Genomic DNA, 6,333 nt, shown 5'->3' on the forward strand with positions numbered 1-6,333 from the left:
GTTAGTTGGAAACATGAACTAGAAAGACCATCAAGTTGATTGAGAAAAGAAAATAATCCAACTTGAGGTAGACAATAATGGTATATGCACAAAAGTAAGTAACTTGGATCTTCCGATATAAGCATTAGTATAAGGGATAGACTTGGCAATAGTAAGAAGTTACTAAAAGTGTGTTTGGAGCATTACTAGATAGTATGTATTCTTTTGCATGGGCAATGAGTTAACTAGTTTTAGGGAGTACAAGTAATCCAAGCTAGGACTTATGAATCAAGAAGGTTTTATCGTTAAAAAAAATGACTTCAAGGATCAATTACGGTTATTATGAGGTTATGGAAATACATATCAATTGACTAACGCTTTAGCATCTAAGGACTTCAAAACCTTATTTTTTCAGAGGGAATTTTAGACTCATCCGCAACAGGGTCTAACTAATGATATGTGATTGTTTTAAGGCTAAAGAATAATATGAGGATTGGCTCAAGCAAGTTTTATAGCCCATGACAGCATAGAGCCTCATGAATTGAGACTTAATTAGAAAGAGTTATTCTCAGACATGTAGACCCTAGGAAAGGCATCATAGTTGGTGCTTCTAGAGTAGAAGCAGTTTTCAATTGACTAGATTTGTTCTAGTACATATCTTCAGATGACACATGATATAGTATGACCAGTTTGTTCACTGCACATATGAAGTTTTCCCTGCGACATGGTAGGCTCAGATATATGTTTTTAGTATATAATACTTTCTTAACTTCATGACCGTTTTCACAGTTCTCAACTCTGGCGTGTAGAAGTGTTGCTGATTTTCAACATCTTAAGTTTCAAAGTTATTTATGGAAGGGGTTGTTACACCTCTTTTGGTACTAGTTTTAGCTATGTCAAACGATGGCCCTCATTTTGCATCTAGTTTTTTTTTATGAGTCTCCATTTAGCATTGGGTACTCGATTGGATTTTGGTATAATTTTCATCCATAGACTGATGGTCAAATAGAATGTCTGAACCAGATATTGAAAGATATGTTCTGCGCTTGTGCACTAGAGTTTTCAGGGAGTTGGGATTCTTACTTACATTTAATGGAATTCGCATATAATAATAGCTATCAGACTGCCACTGGCACTTTGCCATTTAAGGCCCTATATGGGAAGAGTTGTAGGTCCCCTATGTGTTGGGATGAGGTAGGAGAGAGGAAATTGTTAGGATCTGATTTGGTACAGACCAAAAATGAGGCAATACAGAAGATTAGGGCTCGTATGCAAACAGCTAGCAGACAGAAGAGCTATGCCGATGTAAGACGTAAGGGCATGAAATTTGAGACTGGTGTGAAAGTGTTCTTAAAAGTGGCACCCATGAAAGGTATTCTGAGGTTTGGCAGGAAGGGGAGGTTGAGTCCGAGATTCATTGGACCTTTCGAGGTCTTGGAGCAAGTTGGCCCCGTAGCTTACCGTTTGGCATTGCTCCCAGCACTGTCTTCAGTTCATAATGTCTTACATGTTCCGATGCTAAGGAAGTATGTGATAGACCCGTCCCATGTAGTTGACTATGAGCCCTTACAGTTGAATGACAACTTGAGCTACGAGGAGAAGGCTATAGAGATCCTCGCCAGAGAGGTAAAAATATTGCGCCGCTGGGAAATTTCTTTTGTGAAAGTCTTGTGGCAGAATCACCAATTCAAGGAAGCTACCTGGGAGCGAGAGGATGAGATGAAGGCCCAGTACTCGGAGTTTTTTCAAGAATGAACTTTTGAAGACGAAAGTTCCTTGAGGAGGGAAAGTAACACCCCCCAGAGTTTTTTTTTTTTTTTTTTTTTTTAAGAATGAACTTTCGAGGACAAAAGTTCTTTGAGGAGGGAAGAATGTAACACCCCACACATTTTTTTAGTAATAATGTAATTTCAACAACTTTATTATTTGGAATTTCAGTAATTTTCATTAGTTGGAGGGTTTTTTTTTTTTTTTAATTTTGGACTTCAAGTATAAGTGCGAAAATTTAAGTGTTTGCGTGAAAATTATTCAATTTTGAAATTCAATTTGAAAATTAATGGCAGGAATTAATTTTCTTTTGAAAATGAAAGGAATTAAATAGTATAAAGTGGAATAAGGAAATGATTTAAATATAATTATACTATTTTCTTTTTAGTTGTTGTTATTATTATTATTATTATTATTTTATAAAATAAAAAGGAAACTTGTCTTCTTCCTCACGCACACCGAAACCCTTTCCCCCTTTTCCTACCGTTCACGCGCCCTTCAGCTCGTCGCCTCTAGCCACGAGAGTTTCGCCACTGCCAGTCTGAGCCGTCGAAGACCGTCAGTTCAAACTGCCTCCACCAGCCGTCGAAGGTCGTAGACCGCATGAGCCAAGCCAGTCGCCCGCACCACTATCGCTCTAGCTTTTGACCGCCGCGTGCCGCACCAATATCGCCAGTCGAAGGAGCCATCTGAGTCGCCACTGTCTGATTCGTCCTCACGCCGCTCGATTCGTCTAGTTTCGCTGCTGACCATTCGCACGCCACCAGCCCAGCCGTCGATCTCCATCGGTCACTACCTCCCTTCACTGCCATTTGTCAGATTTTGGCTTGTGGTGAAGTTTTGGGTAAGATATGAGTCTTTTAGAATTTTCTTGAATATTTTGGTTACTTAGTTGGTTTTGGCTAAAATTGTTAACACCCATTATGTTTGGGCCATAGATTCAAGAATTGAAGGAATTTTAAGGTCGAAGTGTGTTGTCAGGCATTGCGTAGGATTAAGTTGGGTTCGTAAATGGATTTGAGTTTGAAACTAATTTTGGACCAAGCAACATTTTAGTAAGTATATTAAGCCTTGGAAGGATTGAATTAAAATATTGTTGCTGGAATTTGTTTGAGGTTCTAACCGTTATTATTGAATTACTTAGATTAAGGCATTTATTTGAGAGACTGAAGACAATTTGGAACAAACTACACTTTAGGCTTTAGATTCAAGTTTTGGAGAAGTTTTAAATTTAGACGCGAACGACTTGAGTTTGATTCCAACAAAATTTTGGTGTTAGAACTTTGAGATGATCTTGGTCAAACCACTTTTGGGTAAGTTGTGCTGGTAATTTGGGAATGATTTAATGTTTAAAAATTGGGCTTAAAGGTTAAGATCAATTTTTGTCCATGTTCTAGGATCTCATTCAAAAGTTGTGGAAAGCTAGAAAGGAGTTTGTTCGCTTGACTTAACTTTTGGACTTTATTTGATATAAGTAATATTACCATTGGAACTGCCCACGGGCCAGGCTTTAGTTGTATGCTAGCATGGTGAGTGCATGTTATGGTAAATTGTTAGCATGTTGATTGATAGTATGACCTGAATCAAAGTATGTTTTGGCATGAGTTCTGAATTGTTTAAATACACACCTAAGCACTTGATCGTTAGTATGTGATGGTGTGTGTTTTCATATGTCGACGTCTGATCTACTGGTGTTGAGGCATACTTGTATGTTGTAGAATTATGATGTAAGGTTTACATGAATGTCGTATAATATGTTGTTGAGGATTATGTATATGTGATGGAGCCATGGTACTAAGGATTTCATGTATGTTTTAGAATTGTACGGTGTTGATTCTTTGAACGTTGAGATTGTGTGAATATCCTCATTGATTAGTTAGATGCTCACCAGTTTTGTGTTTCCTTCGAGATTCACCAGTTTGTTTTTCCTTCAGAATTCACCATTTCGTGTTTCCTTTCACCAGTTTTGTGTTTCCTCCGAGATTCACCAGTTTTGTGTTTTCTTCGAGATTCACCAGTTTTGTGGGTATACTTAACTACAATAGGATAGGACTCAGTCTCTTGTCTGTTTCATGTGTTTATGTGCCATATGCGGGTATCTAGAGGACATAGATGCCTAGCCTGACCCCAGTGGTGGGGCTACTTATTGAGTATTTCATACTCATTCTTTCTTATGTTGATGTTTCAGAAAAAGGTAAAGATGTACCGATGATGGCGCAGCGGAATTCGTGATCGTGTCACTAGGACTAGACCTTTTCGCTTCCGCATCTTGAAATCTGTTATTTGGTTTTACTGTTTAAAATTTATTACTAAGGATTATTTCTTTTATATGCCTTTGATTAGCCTTTAAGAATTTTAGGTACCTTATTAACTGTTTTAACAATTGCATTTAATAAACGTCTTTTGAACTTCTCTTATTTAATTAGCATTTATTTCAAATAACTGAGCGCCGTTTTTAAATTCTATGCATGCATTTATTTTAGTAACAGCCTTACCTAAGTCCTATGGGGTCGGGTGGTTACATAGTCTAAGGATAGGATCTAGGCTTATAAAAGTCAGGATAGAATCTAGGCGGAGCTTAGGAATAAGCACTGTCTGCTATTAACACATCGCATGCATCCTAGAGATAGAATATGATTGTGTGTTGTCACCTTGTCTTTGTGTGCATCTTGCATCATCGCATAGGAAAAGAGTAGAGACTTAGGAATAAACTCTATGGACACTTTTGCATTCAACACATGTGTCGTAGATTTAGAAGCACCGCATTGGCATTGAAAAATGATTGGTTGTTGCATGAGTGTAGCATGATCGCATAGTCTGACGCATTTCCAGGTAACGCTAGCTAAAGACCTTCTCAACCCGTTCTTCCGCATACTCAGTGAGTCTATCACATAATCAAACTTTTCTCAAATTCGCCGCATTTGTTTATTTTCATTATCGCAACAACAACACTAAACAACTATTTGAGTTACCACAAAGTTTTCTGGGAAATTACTACCGCATATTGTTTTCCCAAGTCCCTGAGTTCGACCCTAGATTTACCAGGAAACTTAAGTGCTCAACGCATTTTCATCATCACATTTCATCCATAATTCCACCTCATAAAACAACGCATCAACACTTAGGCTAAAGTTATGAATGTCTCGTATGTGTTTGCTATGCATTGCAATTGGTTTTAGTTCTTTCTGTTGTAAGTGTTATAATAAAAATTAGAACTAAAATCGATAAAAAATAGTTGCATGTTTACTTAGGATGAACTCATGTTTTAAAAGGGTTTTAAAATTGGATTGAGATATACCTAAGTTCAAGATTCTAATGGGATTAGTAACCTAGTTTAATCTTTTTAAATCGGTTTAATAGGATTAAATTGATTGGCACAAAAGATTAAAATTGTATTTAATATATCTATAAGGGAACTTTTGTCTAAGGTGGGTTCTGTCTAGCTGAGGTTCTTAAGCTGACGGAAACGGAACACCCCTACCTGGGAACCTACCTGAAAAGGTGAATTAGATATATTTTCTGTAAGCATGCAACAGTTGGTCAAAGATTTCGTTAAAGAGTTTAATGGATGATGATCAAAAGTTGTTTCAACTATCCAAGGTAAAATTTATTCTTGGGCAAACCTAAAAAGTCACTTAGTTAAAATCCTTAGCCGTGTTTTTCGAAGTAAACTAAACCCCAGGTTATAAAATACTCAGTGGGAGGAAGAGATGTATCTGATACGTCAATGATTCCACTCACATTTCTTCCTGAATGTTCACGTCGTGAGATTCATGCTTGGCCTCGCGGTGCCCTGGGAGCATCCCCCTTCGGATGGTGTTTGCATGAGTCAATATCAAAGTAGACAAAGAGAGTGTTTATAGTAAGTGGGTGAAGGGTATGTGCCAACACGTCCTACGGTCTCTGTCATTGGTTCACACCGTGAGATCATTCTGTAGTCCTTCGATGGCGCCCTAGGAGCATCCCTCTTCAGATGGGTTTTGTGCAGTTGGTCAAGATCAAGGTAAACTCCAAAAATGGATAGGATCGCTTTAGGTTTTGCCCCAATCGGATTTTTTCCCTTCGTATTAGCTGCTTGTGGCGGATCTCTAGGGCCTAAAATGGCGGGTCACACTTACGGGAGATTGTTAAGTAAATTAATGATCTCTTGACCAAATCAATGATGGCTAGTCGTTATAGGAGCAAAAGTTGTTCTAATATTAATGTTTGGTTGAGAATTTCTTAATTCAGAGGAGGGATAATTGACCTCTCTTCGGCGGCTTTTGTCTTCCTTTGAAGCGTCATTGCGAAACTAGATGTCACATAGGGTTCATGTTAGTTTTGTTAAACCTTATTGGATGTTGTTTGTTTTTCAACAGATATTTACTTAAAACCTAACATTGGTAAATGTGTTTTTGTTTTCAGCAACTTGTTTGTATTTCTGTTTAATGCCCGTAGTTTGACCGATTACATACAATGGAAAGAGTCTTGTAAAATGTATTTTGTGGCAAACGACCTCGAATTTTTCATGGTTGAGGAATGTTCTCAAGTCTCGACCCTTGATGCATCGCGGAGTGTTCATAATACATATGAGGTGTGGATGAAGGC

Source organism: Benincasa hispida, chromosome 3 (genome assembly GCF_027475165.1).
Source record: "Benincasa hispida cultivar pf3 chromosome 3, pf3_genome.v1.1, whole genome shotgun sequence".
NCBI lineage: Eukaryota > Viridiplantae > Streptophyta > Magnoliopsida > Cucurbitales > Cucurbitaceae > Benincasa > Benincasa hispida.